The sequence below is a fragment of the Podarcis pityusensis genome, assembly GCF_964106645.2.
Source record: "Podarcis pityusensis genome assembly, chromosome: 15".
Lineage (NCBI taxonomy): Eukaryota > Metazoa > Chordata > Lepidosauria > Squamata > Lacertidae > Podarcis > Podarcis pityusensis.
Genome location: NC_138040.1, coordinates 35,559,966 through 35,584,638, shown reverse-complemented (window position 1 = coordinate 35,584,638; position 24,673 = coordinate 35,559,966). Strand labels below are relative to the sequence as shown.

The window sequence follows — 24,673 nt, the reverse complement described above, 5'->3', positions numbered from 1 at the left end:
GCAAAATATACCATATATCTTAAAACACTACAGCATGGGTAGGCAGACTAAGGCCCGGGGGCCGGATCCGGCCCAATCGCCTTCTCAATCCAGCCCGTGGTCGGTCTGGGAATCAGTGTGTTTTTAAATGAGTAGAATGTGTCCTTTTATTTAAAATGCATCTCTGGGTTATTTGTGGGGCATAGGAATTCGTTCATTTTTTCCCTTCAAAATAGAGTCCGGCCCCCCACAAGGTCTGAGGGACAGTGGACCGGCCCCCTGTTGAAAAAGTTTGCTGACCCCTGCACTACAGCCTCTGCCATGGCTGGACTCTCAAAGGAAGCACACCCTGGGTAAAGTGCCTGGAACTCCTGGAATTTTGCTACTGCTTGGCAGGGATTGGGGTGGCATGTAATAAATACATCCAGCGAAGCACCGTCTTCTGATGGCTCTCTGGGTGTCTACCACTTTCATCATCCCGGCCCTGACCACTGGCCAAGCTGGCTTGAGCGGGTGGGCACTGGAGTCCAGCAATCATTTGGAGAACCCTGTGTTTGGGAAAAGCTGTCACAGTATAATCAAAGCCCCTTACGTTTTGTTGTGCAAGAATTTGCTGACTGCACAACCGTGTGTGCAGGGGGACCGCCTGTCACCGGTGTTTGTAGGAAGACCCTGTATGCGCTCTGCGCATGGTGGGGACTGCAGTAAACATATGCTTTTGAAGCAGTTAAGATGTTTGGGGAGCTGGGGTGGAGGAATGAGTCTGCTTGACGTTTTCTGTGTGTTTATAATAATAATAATAATATCTATAATGAAATGCATAATCTTACTTGGCGGCACAGCTGAGCTGGAAAACAACTGAACCGAACAGCAGCCAAGGAGGCTCCAGTACCTAGCAGGATGCAGTCATTTCACAGGGATGCCGTAACTTGGTCCAAGGAGCGTCTGGTCTGAAGATACCTGATGCAGGAACTGTGTGGAAGCCAAGCCCACCAAGAACCAGCCAGTGCCTGGATGGAGACCGCTTGGCAAAAGGAGCCTCTTGTACAGCAGCCCAAGTTTCACCATGGTAGCAAATGTGGGATGTTACCCAGACACAAACCGTTCTTCATTCTCTCTGAGTGACCTTGGGCATGTTGCTATCTTGGAATCTAGCCTACCTCACAGGACTGTGGTTAAGGAGAGGGGCCACTGTGGGCTCATCGCCAATGACCTTGGAGGGATGATAAAGCTGTGTTTTCTGAGTGTACAATAAAAAACCCTTCAGGTTCATTAAATACTCAGTAATTTTATTTCCCCCATATCCCACTTTTCCACCAAGAAGCGAAAGGAGGCTTCCTGTTTTGTCTTCACAACAAGCTGGTCTGAAAAGAGATGGGAGCCAAAGCCACTGTTGTAAACAAAAACTGCTCCCTTTTCCTTATGGCAGGAGTCAGCAACCTTTCTCAGCCGTGGGCTGGTCCATCGTCCCTCAGACCATGTGGGGGGCCGAACTATATTTTGGGGAAAAATATATGAATGAATTCCTATGCCTCACAAATATCCCAGAGATGCATTTTAAATAAAAGCACACATTCTACTCATGTAAAAACACCAGGCAGGCCCCACAAATATCCCAGAGATACATTTGAAATAAAAGGACACATTCTACTCATGTAAAAACACGCTGATTCACAGACCGTCCACGGGCCAGATTTAGAAGGCGATTGGGCCGCATCCGGCCCCCGGGCCTTAGGTTTCCTACCCCTGCCTTATGGGGTCCACAAGAGCCCTTATAGAGTCCTTTGTAGGTTCTCCATAGGTAGGAGAAAATAACAGAAGCCAACCAGAGAATATTGAGAAGCAAAGCAGCTAGTAAGCCTGATCTTTATTAAAGCTGTTGCAACAGGGTGCTCCCCCCCCCCCACACACACAGGAGAGAGGAGGACCCAGGACAAAGATGTGCAAGCCCTTACACAGTCATACCTCGTTATGTTTGCTTCAGGTTGCGCATTTTCAGGTTGCATCCTGCGGCGACCCGGAAGTACCGGAAAGGGTTACTTCCGGGTTTCGCTGCTCACGCATGCGCAGACGCACAAAATGATGTCACATGCATGCCATTCGCAACCAGAGGTACCACTGTATACTTTTGAACTGCCCACCCTGTAGCTCAAGACCACCACTCCATACATCATACATATATCACAGAAGGGGTGGAAATCTGGGTGTGTTGTTACTTCCTGTCTGCCAAGTTACCTGATTGGATTACCTGGGCATCCTGGCCACTCTTTTGTTAGGATAACTACTCAATTCCTAAATCCAGGCCACAGGTCGCAGGCTCACCCATATCTTAAATGTGCCCTTAAGACAGGATTTGTGAAAGAGACAATGGGGAGATTTCCCATTTCCTTCGACCTTGCAGAGAAATATTTGAGGTCATTTTGGGAGAGAGTAAATGGTTTCAGGACTTTTCTGTGAGTTTCAGACATGTGGTTTACATCTATGTATGTGTTTCCTTGGTGCATTTATGAACATCTATTTTATATATATAAAAGAGACCTTAAAATTCTTATAACACCACCCAGAGTGCTTCCTGGATGAATGGGGATTTCAAACCGAGGTCTCCAACATTCCACCCCTGAACCCACCTGGCTCTGAAAAACAATTCTCACAACAACCCCGTAAGGTAGGTCAGCAATTATCTCTCAATACGAAGAGATAGCGCACGCCTGGCTGTAAGGGCGCCACTAGCCTCGGAGGCAGGACGTTTCCTGTATGGCTTTCCCTGTCTCGAGTACGTGTTGCGTACGGGCGGGGATCGGGAGCCGTGGCGTATTCATAGCTGCGGCGAGCTTTGAACCGGGAGTTCCCAGCTCAGCCTCGTCATCGCGGCGGCCCCTACGCTGGAGACATGGATGTCCGTCTCATCATCTACCAGGCTGCAGCCTCTCCCTTCCTAAGTGTGTGGGCTGGGGTGGGGTGGGGGTTGAAAAAGACAGACACACACACACAGCCGCCCTCCACGTTACCTCCCCCACCCATCTTTGCAGGGTGGCACCGTAAAATAAAATGCACAGCCACCCGTGCAATTCAGGAAAATAAAATAAAATGCAAAATCCCACTGAGTTCAAGGAGACCAGGGTTGCAGCTTTTGCACAGAGGGGGCTGGGGGCGGAGAGGGAGCCGGGGCTCTTTTGTCTGATCCCTTCCACCACCTTCCCACCCGCGGGAAGACGCGGCTCCCGCTTGCGAGCCTTTGCCCGACGGCAGCATCGCCCTCCTCTCGCGCCCCGGGAGGACCCTTCCCCCCGGCGCGCGCGCGCTCCTTGCAAAATGCAAAGTGCAATGCAAAATGCAAAGCAAGCTCTCCTCTCCCCCTCCCTCCACACCATCCTCCTCCTCTTCCTCCTCCTTTCGAACCGGGAGATAGGAGCTCTATTGCTCTAGCCTAAGAGGAGGAGGAGGAGGAGGGCCGTGAATATTGATGAGGCTGCCGGGGCTCTATTGTGCAATTGGAGCTGCGAGGTGGAAAGCGCAGGCAGAATGGAGGTGGAGAGCGGCGATGCGCTCGCAGCTTTGTGGCTCCGGCAGTAGCAGCAGCAGCAGCAGCAGCAGCCGAGCCGAGCGAGCCAACAGCAGCAGAAGCCGCCTGCACCGGGGGAGGGAAGAGGAGGAGGAGCGGGGACGGGGGGGGGCTTTGTTGCTTGCACACAATCGCCTCCCATCCAGCCCCCCGCCAGCCACAGCCAAGCGGACGCGATGGAGCAAGGGCAGAGAGATCTGTAGGAGCCACAAGGATCTGCTGAAGACCCACACTCGCTCTCTCACACACCCCAGAAGGGAAGAAGAAGGGAGAGCGGCGGCGGCGGCGGCTCATCCGAGCCCTCCTCCTCCTCCTCCCTCCACGCCAGGAAGAGAGACGAGGAGCCAGGCGAGAAAAAGGCCATTTTAACGTGGCTCAGCTCGGGCTCTTGGGCAGCCGCAGGCTCCTGCTTCGGAGGTTAGTGGCGGCTGAAGGGGTTTTTGTGGGGGGGGGGCGAGGCAAGGTGGATCTGTTGTGTTACTGGTCGTGGCTTTTTGTGGGGGGAGGTGGAAGGGGGCATGTTCCCCAGGGAGAGAGGAGAGGTGGTTTGTGTGAGAGAGAGAGCTTTGTGTGTTTTTAAACCTCGCCCCCCCCATCCAATTGCTATTTCACTGAGAAATATCTCCCCCTCTTGTTCGTATTTGCTGGGCGCTCCTGGATTCCCTTGTTGTTTTTTCCATGCTGGCAACTGGGAGGGTTTGTTGGTGGGCAGAAAGAGAAGAGGCGGAGAGAGGGGTGGGTGGGTGAGGTGGGGACCCTACCCAGATATTGGGGGCACCCACCTCACCCAGCCTGCCATATTTTTTGTTGTTGTTCTGAAAATAATTTTTAAAATAAATAAAAATATTATAATTATTGGCTAAAGTGTGCCAGAGAGAAAGAGAGAAAGTGAGTTTCTATGGCAACAGAAACTGATGCCATGGGGAGATGTGGGCACGATGTGGCACCTGCTATGGGAGATGTGGGCACCTGGGGAGGGGGGGTGTTGTGAGGCTGAGTGGGGTTGTTGCGAAGAGCACCTGCTGCCTGGGCCAGCTGTTGGCTCCTGTGTGCTGTGGAGGTGAGAGTAAAATCACTTGGTGTTCCTGCGGGCAGAGATGCCATTCTCTGGACATTCAGGCTGAGAATGAGGTGGCCCTGAACCACTGCCGTTGGTTTTTTTAAAAGGGGAGATACTTTGGTACTTGAGAAGGATATCTCTTCCTCCGATAAGCAAAGCTTGTGCATGGCTGTTAGAGGACATCTTAAATGCCAAGGCCCCTGTTCAAGTGCCGCCCTATAGTCTGAAAAACCCTACTCCAAAGGGAGAGTGTGAGAAGACCAGGTACTGCAGAGAGCTTAGAAGGTGCTTCATTTTGTAAGTACTGTAGCTGACTGATTTTGTGGAAGTCTCATGCACGGTTTCAGTCATCTGTGGTGGGTGCAAGGCTAGCGGGGCTTTTCAAAGCCAGAAACTTAGGAAGCGTGGGTGTCAGCTTTAGATTTCCCCACATCTTTGCCCCTTTTGAGGTGCTCCACTTGCATGAGTCCAAAGTAGAGAACAGTACGGTGTCAGGCTGCTAGGATATTCACACAGTTACAATCTGTTCTTCTTTGGAGCTGGATGGTATTTTTATATCCCATTAAGCAAAAAAACAACAAAAAAAGAAGTTTATTGTTCTGCCTTTTGATTGCAACACAACTTTGAGATTCCACCGTTCTCCTGTTTTGTGCACCGATCATGGTCTGTTGGCAAGTAGGAGTAGGTCTCCAGCTGTCTGCTGACTGCGCTCTTGTTTTCTGGTAATATTTTTTTTTAAAAAATTATCTTATTGCTCTGGGCGGATGAATGTAGCAAGGTGGGGTGGGAGAGAGAGCATCCTCTTTTCCCGGTTGCTGGTTGCTCAACTCGATCTTGTGCTTCTGACTTTTCTAGACACTGCTAATCTGTCTGGGCCAGAGCATTTCCCAGGTTTACCTGAATTTGGGGTTTATTGGATCAGCGTAAAGCCAGCAAGCATCAGCGTCCAGGCAAGGAACCTCCCAGACTGTCAAGGGGCCTTTTATTTGATCTGTTAATCCTGTGATCGTATACACACTAACCTGGGAGTAAGCCCTATTGAATCCAGTGGGATTTATCTCTGAGTGGACATGCCTAGGATTGTATAGTAAAACATGTCATAAATACCCTTGGCAAAACATCCTAAGTGGCCGAAAATCAAAGTGCGCGCGGGAGAGAAACTTTATTCAAAACAAATAAAGAAACAAACAAACGAAACCAAAGGAATGAAAGAATAACAAAACGAAACTGTGGGCAGGGCCAAGAGAGACAGATCGGAGGGTTGGATGTAGTCAATATCTGGCCAGGTCATGAAACATTATCATTTGGATCTAGGCCTGGGGAATCCGTTCAGGATTGTCCACACTAGAGCTAGCCAATGTGGTTCCTTCCAGATGTTGTTCGACTGCAGCTTTCATCAGTCCCAGCCTGCCTGGCCAGTGGTCAGGGGTGGTGGCAGTTGTACAAGAGCCAGTGGTGTGCAATGAATTTTTTCAGTTAGGGCCAGAGGCACCAACTTGCAAGGGCAATTGGTGGGGCGATGTTGCGCACGTGACATCACGCATGTGAGCATTGCGCCTCCTTCCCTAAGCTGGGCCGAAGCTTCCTAGGCTTTGGGAAGGAGGCATCAAGGAACATTCAGGAGACTAGGCTAGTCCCCTAGTCCACTGACCGCACACTACTAAGGACAAGACCTGGAATGTGCCACATGTGGCTCTCCATAACCTACCCTGACTAGCTACAGCTCTTCAGAGCTTCAGGCAAGGGTCTTTCACAGCCTTATGTGGAGAACCTGAGACCATTTGCAAGTAAAGCAGCAGCTGTTCTCTGCAAGGGAACCAAGGCAGAGAATCTTTGCAGTCTTAGTGCCACAAACAGAAAGGCCCTGTCGTGTTCACCTCTGGCACAATAATGGGGCATCAAGCAGAACCTCTTGCCAATCTGAGGTGATGCCTCCCCCTTTTCTGTCTGGTTGAGGAGCCGTAGGAGGGAGGGCATGCCCGTCCTCGCAGTCAGTAGCTTGAGTCTATAAATACATATTAAGCACTAAGATTTCGTGAATGAACCAGAATAATCACAGAGCCAGGAATACTCAGCAGGAGTTTGGCTGGTTTGGTTGGTTCTGCAAAGCTCATCTTGCCGGTCTCCTTTCCTTCTCTCTTGGGTGTATTGTTTTTCTTTTACCATGTTACTTGTAGGATATGGCAGCCATGGCGATGTTTGGGCACCTGCAAGAGGGAGAATTTGGGGGAAGGCAGAGACCGTGTGATTTGCTTCCTTTTCCCTTAGTCGCTTTTTCACTGTGCTAGACGGAGAAGGGTTGGGTTTGCGGGGTCTTTTTGCTCATGCACAATCCTTGCATAAACTCTCTCTAGCTTTGTATTCGGTTAAGAGCCCTGGCGCATTGGTTTCCATCACTGTTGCTGCAGCTGATGAGACAGTGATGAAGTGGCTTTTAAGCTGCTGCCTTAGACTAGGGTTATTCCATTGGTCCCAGGGTTGTTTACTCTGACTGGCAGTGCTCAAAGTGGATCTTGGAAAGCAGCCTTTCCCAGCTCTTCTACCTGAGAACCTTTTAACTGGGGTTACTGGGAACTTGCTGCTGGAAACCTATGCATGATAGTCATGTGGTCATGAAGTGAGCATGGGATAATGCTGCACTGGACGCCCGACTCCTGCTTGTGTTTGGGTCTGTGCATCACACATTTCAGCCCAAAGCCAGCTCAGACCTTGCCATTGTATTCTGGTGCTGAGAGTTGCTGGCTGACCTACAGAGCTACAATTCGCAGAGTTCCATGGGAAGGGAGATTTATTCTTCAACTGCTCTGGGAACTGTAGCTCCGTAAGGGGAATAGGGTTTTCCTAACAAATCTCATCACCCTTAACAACCTACCGTTCCCAGTCTCATTTGGGGGCATCCGGGATATAAAGCGGTTTGATACCGCTTTATACGCATAGTGCAGATGAGGCCTTAGAACGGTCTGATTGATCCATGCACGGAGACGACTTGTTTCTCATCACACATGTGGCATGCAACTGTAAGGATAAACACTTTTCGTGAAAAGGGTTTTCTGTGCGATGGTGAGGTTCTCAGGCTTTGAGTGAGTGCATTGCTGGGCACTATCACCCACGCAAGGAAGGGAAGGTGTCAGCAGATATGGGAAATTCTAAGGTTTTATAAAAGTACCCCCCCCCCCCAAAAAAAAAAGAACCTTCAGAAGAAAAACTCCCTAAAAATGGGGGGGGGGGGGAGAGGAAAGTAGCACCACTCTCTCACAGCTGTGAGTGTCAGGAAGGTAATAATGAGCCAATCTTGACCCTGCGTTCCTTCTCTGAAGGACTTTCTCAGAGGTCCTTCTCAGAGTGTCCTCTGAGGGAGATATGGAAGGTGGCAATGCAAGAAAGAACAGGCCTTTTATTTGGTGCCCCCCCCCCCACTTAAGAAATGTTCTCCTCAGGGAGGCCCATCACTCGTTGCTTTTAGGCACCAGGCAAAAACAATCGGTTTCATCCAGGCGTTTGGCCTTTAATTTGGAGAGTTTAGGGTATTCTGGCCTTTAATGGGTGGGATGTGGTAGGCTGCTTTCTATGCATATGAATGATCTTAGCTTTTATTTTGTTTTGGTTTTGCATTGATTTTAACTTTGTTAATTATATTGTAAGTTACTTTGAGTTTGTGTGTGTGTGTGTGTATCTACTAATAAGTACAGTTAATAATAATAATAATAATTTCCAGGCACATTTGGTATGATTAGGAACCAAAGCAGGTCAAAACCAGTCAGTTAGGAACACTTAAGGTCTGAGGAGACAGTCCAAAAGCGAATGAGTTGATAAATATTACAGGATTTGTTAATCCTATAATGACTTGCACACGTAGAATTAGTTTCTTGGGTTTTGATGAGTAAGACTACAGTAGCAGCATCCGTCTCTTTCAGCAGCCAAATCCCACCCATTGTGTTCCTGCAGACACTCCAGGATTGTAATTCAATATGATAACTCAAAACAACTTTCAATAGCTGATAGCTATACTTAGAGCTCATAAACACGGTCAGCTAATGTTATCAGTAAACATTATTTGTTATTTATTCAATTTATACCATGTGTTTTCCTCCCTAAGGAGTTGGGCAGACCCAGCAATGATAAAACATTTACAAAAACGGCTTAAAAACCATTCTAGAAACTGTTTAGAAACATTGCCCCGGAATACTATCTTTCAGCCACCAGTTGCCTGGATAAACTGGAATGCTTTTAAATTTCTTCTAAAAGTCAGCAACGAGGGAGACCAACGCACCTCACTCAGAAGAGCTTTCCACAAACAGAATCACCCCTGGAAAGGACTTGTCCCGGGTCAATGCCAGGGGTAGGCAACCTAAGGCCCAGGGGCCGGGTACGGCCCAATCGCCTTCTAAATCCGACCCATGGACGGTCCAGGAATCAGCGTGTTTTTACAAGAGTAGAATGTGTCCTTTTATTTAAAATGCATCTCTAGGTTATTTGTGGGGCCTGTCTGGTGTTTTTACATGAGTAGAATATGTGTTTTTTGTACATGAGTAGAATGTGGAGAGCCAGTGTGGTGTAGTGGTAAGAGAGGTAGACTTGTAATCTGGTGAACCGGGTTCGCGTCTCCGCTCCTCCACATGCAGCTGCTGGGTGACCTTGGGCTAGGCACACTTATCTGAAGTCTCTCAGCCCCACTCACCTCACAGAGTGTTTGTTGTGGGGGAGGAAGGGAAAGGAGATTGTTAGCCGCTTTGAGACTCCTTTGGGTAGTGATAAAGTGGGATATCAAATCCAAAATCCTCTTCTTCTTCTTCTTCTTCTTCTTCTTCTTCTTCTTCTTCTTTTTAAAATGCATCTCTGGGTAATTTGTGGGGCATAGGAATTCATTCATTCCCCCCCCCCCAAAAAAATATAGTCCAGCCCACGACACGGTCTGAGGAACGGTGGACCGGCCCTCGGCTGAAAAAGGTTGCTGACCCTGGTCTAGGCTTTAAAACCTGGATATATGGCAACTCAATGGAAAAAGCTCAACAGAACAAAAAAAGCTCAGTAATTTTGGGGTCTTCATAAAAAACCACAACAACTTTGTGGGTGTCAGGAATTCTGAAGTAGGGCAGGGGTGGACAAACCTTTTTCAAAGAGGGCCAGATTTGATGAAGTGAACATGCATGAGGGCCGACCAAAGTTGCTGAGCTTTTTTTTAGGGTTTTACCCCGGGACATATACTGCCATGGGGGCTGGATTAAATCGACCGGCGGGCTGGATTAGGCCCCCCAAATGGACTTTGAACATGCCTGATGTAGGGCAACCCCTACACTGAGTCCAATAAGCAGTTATCACATACCAGACTTGGTGTACTCATACAAATATTTTTGCAGTGTAATTTGCTGGCGTTAGAAAACTATTTGGAGCTGGAAATCCATTTTCTGCACATCAGCCCAGGATCTACCAGTAGATCCTGACTAAGCTCTGCTTTAGAAGGTCTGTGGCTCAGTGGTAGAGCATCTGCTTTGCATGCAGACAGTCCCAGGTTCAATCCCCAGCATCTCCAAGTTGGGTTGAACTGGGTAAATGGTAATGGCATGTGTAGGTGGAGTGTATGAAATGGCAGCTGTCTTGTTTGTTTTTGTTTATAGTGTCTCCTAGGGCTCATCCAGGTTTCCATCAGCACCATGCTTTCCAGGCACAGGTCAGTGCTTTAAAACACCATGTCTGAGGTGGTGGTGGTGGTTGTTGTTGGGTTTTTCCAGACTCAGCGCTTTCCCTGGGAAAACCCACATTTTACAGGAGAACTAGAGCAAATGGCAATCCATGAAATCACCAGTTGCCATCAGCTCCAATTCAGCGTTAAAACACTGGTTTTCCCAGGGAAAGCATTGGGACCAAAACAGAACAGAACAAAACACTTCTTGGATACGGAGCTTTGACGCACGGACTTTGTGCCTAGAAACTCAGCACAAAATGCAGTCTGGATGAGCTCCTAGTAAGGAATGTAGGACTTCCGTAAGAGCTGGTTGATATGAGCTGACTGAAATTTGCTCCAGGCATTTTGCTCGGAGCCAAAATAAGACAGATTTCTTATTTGTAGCCAGAGCTTTTTTATAGCCAGAACTCACTGGAACTTACTTCCGGCACCTCTTTTTCTAGAAAAACAGCACTGGTTGTAGCTGATCAGATTTACTGTTTTCAGGAGAAAAGGCAGTGAGGGTAGCCAGTATAAATAATACTACAAATTGTTAACTTTTAGCCAAGAAATTGGCAGGAGGTTGAGTTTTCTTATGGCTTTTACAGATGCTGAGCTGGTTCAAATGTCACGACAAACCATGGTTTGTTATCATAATGAAAAGAAGCTGCAGTCAGCCTTGGGCTTGTGCCCTTGTTTCTTCTCTTCCTGTGACACAGCCCTGAAGAGGAGACTGGAAATGTTCACTTCTGATTTCGTTTCATTCTTTGGTTGACAATTTATGTGAGCCTACAGTTGTTTGCGTGAAGCATACCCGAATCAAACCATGGATTATGAAGCTGACTTGTTTCAACAAACTGTACTTAAGATTAACCACCGTTTAAGGTCCAGGCGTAACGCTAAACTACAGTTAATCAAAACCAGAAGTACAGTAGTACCTCGGATTAAGAACTTAATTCGTTCTGGAGGTCCATTCTTAACCTGAAACTGTTCTTAACCCGAGGTACCACTTTAGCTAATGGGGCCTCCTGCGCCACCGCAGCGCGATTTCTGTTCTCATCCTGAAGGAAAGTTCTTAACCCGAGGTACTATTTCTGGGTTAGCGGAGTCTGTAACCTGAAGCGTCTGTAACCCGAGGTATTACTGTAAAAGTTTTATCTCATGACTGTGCTGAAGAAGGCAATGAGTACATACGTTAGAGGCTCACCGCAGCCCATTCCTGTAACAATAAACCATGGTTTATCATGATATCTGATCTGGTAAAACAAAATGAAGGAATACTACACATAAATATACATCTGGAATATATATCTAGTTTTTACTTCTCTGTAACCTTGGTTCCCGAACGGCTTAGTTGTCAAAACAAATCGGCTCCTGAGCGCCACAAACCCGGAAGTAAGTATTCCAGTTTGCGCACGTTTTTTGGAAGATGAACGTCTGACATGGCTTCCACCTGAGTGCAGGAAGCTCCTGCAGCCAATCGGAAGCTGCGCCTTGGTTTTCGAATGGTTTTGGGAGTTGAACGGACTCCCAGAACGGATTCAGTTCGAGAACCAAGGTACCACTGTATTCTTTTGAAATAGTTTTATGGAATCTAATTCCTGAGGTTTACCTAAGAGCAGTAGAAAAATGTTTTAAGTAAAATAAATACTAATAAGTTTACAGTGTAGTTCTTATCTTCCTGTAGCCCTTAACTCACAAGCATGATCCTAAGCATGTTTACTCAGAAATAATAACCACCAAATTTACTTCCTAATAAGTGTACTTGGGATTGCAGCCTCGATTATGTTTCTCCGAACCCATGTGAATAGGGAACTAGGAACCAGGGAACAAAAATAGTCCTATTGTAGTAAATCTGGAGATAAATATGCAAACAACACAAGGCAGTAAGCCAGTTTGGTTAAAATTTAGTGGAATTGCCTGTTGGAGGGCTTGATATTCAGTCTCCTGGAACAAAGTTTTTCAGGTTTTAGAGCCAAATTAAACAACCAGCAACCTTTACATGATGCATCTGCAAGTTGGACTGTACCAGTACAGTCTACAGCAGGGAGGTCAAATATTTGAATGCTCTCAGCCCTGTAGAAGGCTATCTGCCTCTCTAAAATGCTAGTTTTGCAATGCATAGCAGAGGGAGGGAAGTATGCAAACATTTGATTGCTCCTCTGCTGCCCATAGTTTGCTGATGATGTAGCAATAGCATGGTGTTTACAGCATGGAACAGGAATCTGTGGCTGTACTTGGGCTCCAGCTGTCCTCAGCCAGCATACCCAGTGGTCAGGGACGATGGGAGCTGTAAGCCTAGCAACATCTGGAAGGCGAAAGTTCCCCCATCACTGATTTACAGGATAACTCCTTTCTGGCTTTCCCCCCCTTCTTGTTTGAAGTGCTTTGAATAGTTAAATAGGCAGAGAAGCAGGAAACAGGATTGCAAAAAGATTCCTGAAGACCAAGCTGCCCTTAACAGTCACAGAAAACAGGCCATTATACTCTGAATGGCCTGTTTTCTGTGGCTGTTAAGGACAGCTTGGTCTTCAGGAATATTTTTGCAGCAATGATATAAGTTTGAAGACCCTCCAGATGTTGTGGTGATTCCCATCATCCCTGACCACTGGTCCTGTTAGCTAGGGATGATGGGAGTTGTAGTCCCAAAACGTCTGGAGGGCCGAGTTTGCCTATGCCTGTTGTGGAACTTTCATCATCCCTGACCATTGGTGATGTTGTCTGTGACTAATGAGACTGCAACATCTGGAGGGCCAAGGTTTCCCCATCTCCCCCACACCCCGCAGCCATGAAATATTTTCTTCTGTTTCAGATGAGAACCCCTCAACCACTAGGCCCAGTTGAGAACATATAATTCTGAAAATCAGTTTACTATGTCTCAAGCTGTTATTACTATTTGCGAACAGATGACTTAAATGTTCAAAATCACTGTGGTGAAATTGAGGTTTGGCTTTGAATTTATGTCAATTCCACTTTAAAATATCTACAGTCTACATTATTGGTGTTGCTCAAGGCATTTAATGTGCAAAGAATGTGCCTCTTTGACAATTTCAGGAGGTTGTTTGCTTCTTCACATTACTGTGCTTTCTCCTTACTGACTTCTATGCCTGGAACTGCCTCCCAGAATGCCTCTGTGATACCAGCACCTCATAATTCCTTTAATTTCTTCCTCAAGTCCACCTTTTTCCATTAAGCCAGGGATGGGAACCTCTGGCCTTTGGGTGCTGTTGGACTACAACTTTTCTGTGGTGGCTCCCCGATTGTGGAATGCTCTCCCCAGAGAGACTTGCCAGGCACCATCATTACATGTATTTAGACGCCAGGCAAAAACATTCCTCTTTTTTCCAGGCCTATGGCTATTAAATAATCAACGGCCTGTGAAAGTGTGGGGGAGAGACTGTTATTATGATGATTATTTTACTATTAGGCTGTCTGTCAGTATGTTTTTTACTATGTTTTTATTACATTTTTATCACTGATGTTTTGGAATATGTTTCTCATGTTATAACACTGCCTGGCCTCTGAGATTTTTTGATAAAGAGCAGTAAACAAACAAACAAATAACACAACTTCTATCCAGGTATATGCCGCCATACTAATATTCATACCCTCCAACATTTCTCCGATGAAAGTAGGGATGTCCTATTGCATAATCATAATAATAACCATAAAATATACCCCGCCCATCTCGCTGGGTTGCCCCAGCAACTTTGGGCGGCTTCCAACATATAGAAAAACATAATAAAACATCAAACATTAAAATCTTCTTAAGGTTGTATCATTACTTACCTCCTTATCTCAGGGGTTGCATAACTCCATACACTCCAACATTTCTCTGATGAAAATAGGGATATTCCAAGGAAAAGTGGGACATTCTGGGATTAAATCAGAAACCGGGATGGCTTCTCTAAATCCGAGACTGTCCCTGGAAAATAGGGACACTTGGAGGATCTGAGAGTTGTATTTTTTTTCCCAGAACCTTTTTGCCTGTGGTTCTACCAGGGGTAAACAGAACAGAGTGTGAATTGCTGCCACTGTCATTATTATTATTTAAATGGCATGGCTTCTGTGCGTTTAATTGATACACAGGCTTTTCCTGGCAAGGAGCTAGACACCATCGCCTGCTAATTTCTGTAAACCTGACAGGTGCTAGAGGCACAGTTACAGGGGCTGGCTGAAAATTTGGCAACCCCTCTGCAGCCCTGCCCAGTGAGAGTCTGACAGCCTTAAGCCAGCGTGTATTAAAACGTCGAGAGGATTACTTTTTCTTCTCTGTTTTCCTTTCCTCATCACGCTTTACAACATACCCTCTGTAGGTGCGGCCTGATTCTAAGTGATGTTGGAGATTGTGAGTGTTAAGAACTGGGAGGTGGTAGCTATTGCAGATTAATTAGTCGAAACACGCAGGCCCATTTTCAAACAAATTGATTTATGGGCACAGAGCTTATTTTATTATTTAATAACATGCATTGCTCCAGATTACCTGGATAAGGGTATGGACAAGTGCAGTGGCAGAGCCAATCCAGAACTCATGCACCCAGTGTTCAAAATTAGCCAGGCTTTCACTGCCTATGGCAGACCTTCAAGTAACTTGGCCTTAAGCTGTTACGTTCTTTAAAAGCCATGACCAACACTTTGAATTTGGCCTGAAGCATATTTGCAGTCAGTGTAGCTGATGCAGAATTGGTATCAAATTGGTATAAAACAGCCTTCTGTAAAGGTAAGTCCTGGCTAACTAACTTTTTGAGTGCTTTCTTGGTGAATGATGCAGTAGGCAGGGTGTACAGCACTTTGACTTTCAGAAAGTTCTTGATACGGTCCTTTGCCAAAGACTTCTGAGTAAGCTTGACACGGACAATTTGCAAGTGATATTTTTTCTTCTTCTTCTGGAAACCATTAACACAGAAACAAGTGCTAAACTTTTGCTCGGTCCCACTAGGTTTCCAGAAGTGGCTTTTACTTTGTGGAAAAGGTAACATGAAGTGCAAAAAAAAGTTAAGGGAAAATGTTGGGGAGACAGAATAAAGTGCTGTCTGTATGCAGTCCTGTTTCTGCTAGGCAGTAGGTAGCGGCATTGGAAATTTTAATGTGACGTCTGTGACCTTGCCGATCAGACAGACTCTTGCGAGGGATCCAAGGAACATCACAGCAGAGATGAAACAAGGTTAGATCCATCTCCCGTGACAACAGAAGGCCTGCGTGGGTGAAGGCTACCTGGAGTTGCCTGTATCTCATTCACAGAATGCTGCAGTCATATTGAAGCGCCTCTTTTTCAGAATGCCATGGCCCCATAGAACATCAGACTCGATGATGCCCTGGATATTTTATTTGGCACCCAGCCCCTTTTCCTAGGGACGCGGGTGGTGCTGTGGGTTAAACCACAGAGCCTAGGATTTGCCGATCAGAAGGTTGGCGGTTCGAATCCCCGCGACGGGATGAGCTCCCGTTGCTCGGTCCCTGCTCCTGCCAACCTAGCAGTTGGAAAGCACGTCAAAGTGCAAGTAGATAAATAGGTACTGCTCCGGCGGGAAGGTAAACGGCGTTTCCGTGCACTGCTCTGGTTCGCCAGAAGCGGTTTAGTCATGCTGGCCACATGACCCAGAAGCTGTACACCAGCTCCCTCGGCCAATAAAGCGAGATGAGTGCCGTAACCCCAGAGTCGGCCCTGACTGGACCTAATGGTCAGGGGTCCCTTTACCTTTACCTTACCTTTTCCTAGCGTGCATAAAGTTGGAAATGAGGTGTCTGCTTCGGATGTGAACCCCCGCTGCCTGATTCCTAGCTCACAAGGATTTCCTAGTCCTATAATCTCCTTTCAAGAAGTGCTTTTTTGCAAACACACAGTGCCTTTCCAGTGTGGGGTAGTGGTTTTTGTGTTGGCCTAGGACCGGGGAGACCAACATTCTAATCCCCACTCGGTCATGAAATTCATCGGGGGACCCTGCCCCAGTCACCAGCTCTCAGCCTAACCTACCTCACAGGGTTGTTGTCAGGACAAAATGTGGGTTGCAGAGGGGATCATGTACCCGAACCCCTTGGAGGAAGAATGCAATTCCACAATAATTTTATTGATCCATGGGGCATATCAGGTTAAATATTAAGGTCTGCTTGCGTTTATTAAGACCATTAAACTTGTCCCATGGAAGCCAAGTGGCTTTGCACTCTAGGCTATTTTTGCTTCTCGGGAACACAGCTATGGTTGTCCCTTTTCTCCACATCCAACACAGGGTGTGGTGCCGTCATTCCCACTGCCCCGAGGAGATTGCCAATTGCGTTAGTGGTGAAATAGTTCACTAGGTAACTAGGTTAAGTACTGAGTCATCCGCCCACTCGCTTATATAATGCAGTAAGGGCTTTTAAAAACAGGTGTCTCTAAAGGTCAGGTGCTTTAAAGCAGGAACGTGGAGGTGTGCAGTTTTTGAGAGTGGGGCTTTCAAAAACTGAAGGGGGAAGGTGGAGGAGGGAGGGAGCACAGAAAAACAACAACACATTTTCAGATTTTTTTTTGGGCAATGCACCTTTGCTTTTGCGCCTTGTCCAGTATTGTGCTATTGGGTGGCAAAGCATAGCTGGTATTAACTTTTCCACCTAGCAATCTAGCTCTGTTTGCTCAGTGCAAACCAGGCAGCCTGTCACTCAAAGTCCTGGAAGCAAAAAACGAGGCCAAAAAAACAAGCTGGTGCCCTGTAGGGCATCAAACAGATGATGGTGCAAACAGATGCCCGGCATTGGTGGGTCGGGTGACTGACGTGGCAGAGTGTTTTGTTTTTCAAAAGGACACCCCACACAGCTTGGATTGAAAGAGGGACTATGGCACGTAGCCCAGGAGAGGAAGGAGTCGCACTATGTCCCACAGTATAATCTCCCCCAAGATAAGCTTTTTTGTGTGTGTGTGTGCTTTATATTCAAATGTTGTCATTATTTATTATATTTATGGGGCGGTTTATAACATGGTTAAAAATACAAGCTACAACATACAGACCCCCCCAACACACACACACACACACACACACACACACACACAGAAAGGCAATAAAAGCCTATTACAAACAATAAAAATCAGCACATATTGCCATGTAAAAGCCGGCAGAAACACAGCAGGACAAAATCAGTTTAAAACCAATGTAAACCCTGTAAGGGGAAAATGTGCAAGAAATTATAAACACCATAAATGTGTGCCTGTTGGTACATTGAAAGGCCTGGGAGTGTATAAAGGTGGCTCCATAGTGTAGTGCCATGTCAGAGGAGGCATTCCTAATAATAATAATAATAAATAATTTATCATTTATACTCTGCCCATCTGGCTGGGTTTCCCCAGCTACTCGAGGCGGCTTCCAACAGAATATTAAAATACAATAGTCTGTTAATAGTCTTCTGAAAGTCTGGTAGTTGTTTTTCTCTTTGACATCTGGTGGGAGGGTGTTCCACAGGGTGGGTGTCACTACCGAGAAGGCCCTCTGCCTGGTTCCCTGTAACTTGGCTTCTTGCAGCGAGGGAACCGCCAGAAGGCACTAGACCTCAGTATCCGGGCAGAACGATGGAGATAAAGACACTCCTTCAGGTATATAATTGGGGGCCACCACTGAGAAGGCCCTTTGCCACCAACTGCCTCATTGCATTATGCAGAGAAACAGGGGAATGTGTGTGTTAGCAAAGGGCCTTTTAAAGTAGCAACACTTTTGATTTGGCATTCCATCTGAACTGACCCATAGTTTGCTTTTGCTTAAAGGTGATTCATAGCATGGCTAGTTTATAAACGGTGGTTGTCTTTCTTTAGAGCAGCTTCTGTGTTACCTACACAAGAAGTTTGTGTTTGGTGGCCAATGATACTGCTTATTTGTTTGCCAATGCACTTTGAAGGTTTTACAGTTTGATTTGCCCTGCTGCTCCCGGTTTTTTTTATTTTCATCTTTCTATGCTTGTCCTGATGTAGGGTTCAGCTTGGAAGGAGCATACTGTTGTAGGCAATAGAATGGGTTGGGGGGTGTGTGCTTGTGTGTGTCGTTCCCCTGACAGTTCATCAGGTTTGAAAAGGTGTCCACAGGCCTGAGAAAAAGTCTGTGACCTTTGATGTAGATTCTGTTTAGCCACTTGTAAGATCTCACTTGTAAGATCAGGGACGCGGGTGGCGCTGTGGGTAAAACCTCAGCGCCTAGGACTTGCCGATCGCATGGTCGGCGGTTCGAATCCCCGCGGCGGGGTGAGCTCCCGTCGTTCGGTCCCAGCTCCTGCCCACCTAGCAGTTCGAAAGCACCCTTAAAGTGCAAGTAGATAAATAGGTACCGCTTTATAGCGGGAAGGTAAACGGCGTTTCCGTGTGCTGCGCTGGTGTTGGCTTGCCAGAGCAGCTTCGTCACGCTGGCCACGTGACCCGGAAGTGTCTTCGGATGGCGCCGGCTCCCGGCCTCTAGAGTGAGATGAGCGCACAACCCTAGAGTCTGTCAAGACTGGCCCGTACGGGCAGGGGTACCTTTACCTTTACTTTTTTAAGATCCCATTGCTTCCATTAGCTTGTGTCTTAAGGAAATGGATTCAGTCATGGGAAAGTCCATGGAGTGATATTGGTGGAAAAGGCCAGTGTTGTGATGACTCTCTCGGGAGAATATCTAGGTGATCTGTCCAGAGGCTTAAAAAAAAAGTTGTATCACCAGTATAAATTGGATTGGAGTGTCCGCTGACTAGCAAGGAACAATTTTGTATCCTCAAGCACTCCATTGCTAAGAGTGGCCTCTTCAGATGTCCATTCGTTGACCTGGGACTGCGTTGCCACAGCACAAATGTAGTGAACATTGTTTTGAAGGGGCTGTAGCTCATTCGTAGAGCACATCATTTGTATGCAGAAGGTCTCAGGTTCAATCCTGGCATCTTCACATAGGACTGGGAAAGATCCCGGAGAGCCTCTGCCAGTCAGTGTAGACAGTACTGAGTTAGATGGACCAATGGTCTGACTTGGTAGTATAGAGCAACTTGCTGGAGTGGCATTGTTTTTGGGCCATTTTTTCCTGGATTTAACCTATAAAGCCTTACGTGGTTTGAGACTTCAATATCTCAGGAGTTGCCTTTCCCCAGAGGAGCCTATCTGTACCCTAGGACAGTGGTTTTCAACCTTTTTGAGTCCATGGCTCCCTTCACCAACCATGTTCTTTCTGCAGCTCCCCTTTGGGAGCCACTAACACTGGGGTTCTGTTACAGGATTTGCATAAGTGGGGATTCCCCCGGTGCAACCACACCCCGCCAGCTCCCCTGAATGTTCCATGGAGAGAAATAGAATGCAGGAAGATAATGGGCTGCAAGTTAATGAAAGGACAGCTCCCTAGGGCTCCCCTGAACATCCCTCAAGACTCCCCAGGGTGTCTCAGCGCACTGATTGACAACCAATGGCCTAGGATCCTCATCAGAGATCCTCCTCTGTCTGCTCCCTCCAGGAGAAGTCCGGAGGGTGGCTATTTTGATGGTAGCCCTCCACGCCACTCCAAAAAGCCTGGAATACTCTCCCCAGGGAAGCTTGCCTGACACCAACATCTTTTGGGCAACAGGTGAAGACCTCTTTATTGTCTGATGCATTTGAGTGCCAATAATGTTTGGTTCTTGCAGCTGTTTTCTCTGAGCTCTTTGCTGGTTGTTCTTGTGTTGAATAGGGAAAGGAAACCTTCCTTTATCAATTTTTATTAAATGATGATGAACTGTTGGTGTGGTGTCCTTCGTTTTAAACGCTGTAATGATGTGAATTGCATCTGCATAGGTGTGTTACTGTTCTCGGTTGCCTTGAGACTCTTTGGTAGGAAGCAACAAATACCTAAAATTAAAAATGTTCCTATGTGTGAAAAGCTTGTAGCCGTACTTTTGGCTGACATACTTATTTCCCACAAGCAGGCATGACTTTTATGATTGGCTTTCGACAGAGTTTGGATATTCGTGCAGCAGGTCTGCTGTGATTTGCTCAGTTTTTATTGCTGTTTCATGAATGCTAAAGGCAGCCTTGGCCAACCTGGTATCTTCCAGCTGTTTCAGACTACAACTCCCATCAGTCCTAGCCAACATGGTTGATGGGAGTTGTAGTTCAAGGCAGCTGGAAGGCACCAGACTGCAAAGACTGCCATAGGGTGCTGATGCTTATGTATCTGGTTAACCACAGAGCCCAAGTGTGTGGGTGTTAAAAGGTAAAGGGATTCTAATCTCATGCTGAAGAACTATGTTTTCTAGTAACTGGGCTCTGTTTAATACTGGTTAAGCCAATGTTTAAACCGGGCACAATGACAGGCAGAGATGATGTTCTCTGTTAAATGTTGGCAGCCCCTTTGCCCAAGGTACAGTCCCCTTTTATCCTTCTTAAATTGCTCTTCTGAAAATAAACACTCTCTGCCCATCAGGTCTGACTACCTTTTGTTCTCCCGTTGTCCATTATGAGGATTTTTCACAAACTGGGGCTAGCAGACAGTCCTCTCCAGATACACCTTCTTCCTAAGTGTTAATCAGTCCCTACTGGACAAGCTGCTCTCTTTCTTCTTTAGAGTGAGTCAGACTTCATTCCTTTGTTCCAAAAAGCCATCGAAAATGCTAGATGCTTTTGATTGGCTTAAGATCTACCTGACTCATGACATCATGACTCATACCTGAACTTAAGCTTCTCCCCCTCTAGTAGTAAGACCCTGCCTTTGATGAGAGGCTGAGAAAGAGAGAGGGTATGTTGTTTTTATCCAGCTGAGTAACCATAAACCCGTTCACACATTCACACATTTTATCCTAGTCAAATAGCTCAACACTGCATTCATGGTTCTCTCCCCTGCACCGTTGTGTCTCCCCAACACCCCTGCAAGGTAGGCCAGGCAGAGAAAGTGGGCGATTGGCCCAAGTCTGCCAGTTGAAAGGCCATGGCTTAGAATCGATCGCTGTGCCAGGTAAGCTCGAGGCTGTGCTTCTCGGGAGTAGAAAATGGCGTCCCGCGCCGGCATCTCATTCTTGCCGATCTTCCCGCTCCAAAAAGCATTTTAGGCAGCAGAGAGACTGCTTCTTGGCGCCGCTGGGAACCTGGCCTCAGAATCTTCCTTCTGAGGTTTTTGGGGGCTTGCGGTGCCCATGCAGTACCCCCATTTCCCCCCCCCCCCGAAAAGCTGGATTCTCCCTGGACGGCTGAATCCCGCTTGCTCATGGCTTCGCGATCAACCGGAAGTCGCCTAACGATCAAGTCATTTCACCTTCTTTTGTGATAACCAAGCATCCTTTTATGGTAACTAGAGAATCTAAACCTGCGGTTGCAACTACTATTAAGTTAGTTGAAAACAGGCATGCTTATTAGCCTACTCCTGTCCTGATGTGTGTTATCTGGAGCTAGATCTGTGCAGCTCCTCCTATATCAGCCCCTGGGTCCTTGAGAACGTCATGCTGGCCTTGCCCTATTGATAACCCTTTCAGAAAAGGCACCAGTAAGTTGTTTTTCAGAAAATGAAAGTATGGTCACACTGTATGCTCAGAGAACCAAAGATATTTTCCTGGAGCTCTTCATCCTTCTTTAACTTTGGAGCAAATTTGGGCATGCAAAAGAGTTGTGCAGACAGGTTCTTTCTCTCTTTCTGCAGCATTCTTCAGGGTTTTCCATCTAGGAACATCAAAGGAAACAGGGGAACTGCAGAAAAGAGAGCCTGCTCACTGATGTGGGTGGGGGATTGGGCAGAAAACATCATTTGTCATAGGAACTTTGGAGGCTGCCTTTTACTGAGTCAGATTGTTGGTCAGCCTAAGTCAGTATTGCCTACACTGACTAGCAGCTCCTCTCCAGGGATTCAAACAGGAGTCATTGCTAGTCCCTCCTGTAGATGCCAGGGTTTGAATCTGATTTCATGCAAAACATTTGGTCTGCCACTGAGCATGCAAATCATGTATTCTGTTCGTACCACAGCTAGGCAATGCTTTTGTAGACCTCAGATCCAGACATCTCAAGTTCATTTATTTTTCTTTTCAGGCAAAAAGTCTAAAAGAGATTTTTCCAGGCTATTATTGATAAATGTCAACAATTGTCTTCCTCCAGTCCAACATAACAAATTTGTCCCCATTATTGAGGAATAATAAATCCTTGATCTTTATTCCCACAGAAGCCTCCTCACTGTGGTCGTATATTAGAGCAGAAATTCATAGTGATTTATCTATTGTTTATTCATTAATTCACACCCAGATCCATGTCTTCCATTTCCTCTTGTCCCATTCTTTTTCCAATAGCGTTGTCTGAGATCTGATGGTGGCCTCTTCCTCTAGATTCAGTTAGTCTTTTCCTTCTCAACTCTGTCTGCCAGCTCAGGATATTTCTTAATCCATGGCTCCATTCCACTCCTCCAGCATCATGACTCCACCCTCTGGAGAGAGCCTGTCTTGATTGACCTCTTGCTTGGGTATTGTCAGGACAGCAGCGGAATGCACAGTTCGGAGGTGAAAGGTCCCTTGGCAAGGCTTAATCTTCTCCATGACAAAGGAGCCTCTGGAGGGGGTGGGGAACCAAGGTTTTTGTGACCAGAGGCTCATTCTCCACACAGTTTGATGTCTCCTCGGGTTCTGAGGCTTCCTTCAGACAATCATATTACTGCTTAATAAACCGAGGTACCTACAAAACTTTTGCCTGTTTTCAGCAGCCCCTTTGGTCCTCTATTTGTGGCACAACTTGAAGTCTCCAGGGAACCATAATTTCCCATTTCATCTGAACTGGAAATCTATGGCTGCCTGCTTCAGCACAAGTTAGGATCTTTAACTGGTGTCAGTCTATGATTTCAGATCGTGGCTTGTTCCAGAGATGATAACCATAGTTTCCTGGTTAAGATGAAGTGGGAAACGATGGTTAATTAGAGATCTCCCACTCATGGCTGCATGTTGTGAAGGGAGGAGCAAAGGGACTGGGGCAAAAGGCTTGTCTGTATCTTGGTTTAGTAAGTGCAAATGCCATTGTTAATTTTTCTGAGGGCTAGTTCTCACTCCAACTTTTGTAGCTGGGTGTGACCAAAACTGTACAAAACTTTTGTCAAGCGTGAGGCTCATGTTTGTGTTGAATTAGGCACCTGTCCTTTTAAAAATATCGAGAAGGCTGGTCAGAAAGGATTGGGGAAGGACTTCAGAGTAGGTTAAAGGGGCATTGGTGCTCACTTCACACTTGCCAAAAGACTTGTATATTTTGGTTGGGGGCAAACCCTAACCAGACTCGACCAATAAAATGAGAACTGGCTTTTGGCGTAACTTTGGGATGTCAATGAGGAGAAGGAGAGAGTTTGCACTTCCTCTTCCATTGCTTATTTTAAGAACATGCAAATCCGATCTGATCTGCAGGCTTCCTCTGATATTTAGTATTACGTTTTAATCCGACCTCTTATCCAGATTGTTCTGAGTAGCTTGTGTGGTCCATCTCTCTTGCCGCACCATCTCTCCTTACAACAATCCTGTGAGGAAGGCTATTTTGTTTTTCTTTATTCATACCCTGCTTTTCGGTCTTGAAAACCAGCTTCCTCCTACTTCACCTCAAAACCGTTTACAAAAATAATTCCAATAATATGCACTTATCATACAATTAAAATAAATGTAAAACCAAAAGCGGTACAGGATCAAAATAAGACGTAATCAGCTAGTATGATTTGAAGTTAAAAAATAAGTTCATAGAGTTAACTCAAGCCACAAGTCAGATGAAATAAAATCTTCACAGCTTGTCTGAAACTCAGAAATGGGGATCCAGCTGGACCTTGGGCAAATGCTATGGAGGGGGAGATTCTACAGTCTGTTTAGGTTGAGTGATGGTGACTTGGTTCAGCATCTTCAAGTAAGATTCATAGGTGAGCATCAGTATCTCTGTGCCATGTCTGACTCTATTCACCACACTTCACTTGTTCTCGTTGACTTTTTTACTCTTCCTATTGAAATTATCTTGGGATGTCGAGCAGGCTGGTGGGAAACATGTAAATGTAAACTTTTCTCAAAATGTTAGATGTGTGTCTCTATCAGGCCCGAGGTGTCCATTTTGTCAGAAACGTGCCGTTGTTTCAGCACATGATACTAATACAGAAAGTGATACCAAGTGTTCAGCATCCTGGGGCAACAGCAGCTTCTTACATGCACATTTTATTTAAAATGCATGTGTTTTGAAAGGCGCCCAGTCCCTGGCCTTGGGACCATATATTTATTTATTCATTTTAATTTATTTGTTGCATTTATTTCCCACCTTGTTCTCCAAGGGGGTGTACAACCTCCTCATTTAACCCCCACAAAAACCCTGTGCTGTAGGTTGCGGCTGAGAGGCAGAAACTAACCCAGGTTTACCCTGTGAGTTTCATGGCCGATTGAGGATTTGAACCCTAGTCTGACTGGTCCTGGGACGCAGGTGGCGCTGTGGGTTAAACCACAGAGCCTAGGACTTGCCAATCAGAAGGTCTCCAGTTCAAAT

The 24,673-nt window shown here is 46.4% G+C and overlaps 1 protein-coding gene across 1 annotated transcript in view; it reads left to right on the top strand.

Moving 5' to 3' along the window:
* The first annotated feature begins 3,476 nt into the window (after window positions 1-3,476).
* ZMIZ2 (zinc finger MIZ-type containing 2) overlaps window positions 3,477-24,673 on the top strand; it is a 107,936-nt gene continuing 86,739 nt past the window's right edge. Inside the window, exon 1 of the mRNA XM_080982357.1 lies at window positions 3,477-3,958. The gene's annotated coding sequence lies outside the window, so the exon portion shown is untranslated. The remainder of the gene's footprint in view (window positions 3,959-24,673) is intronic.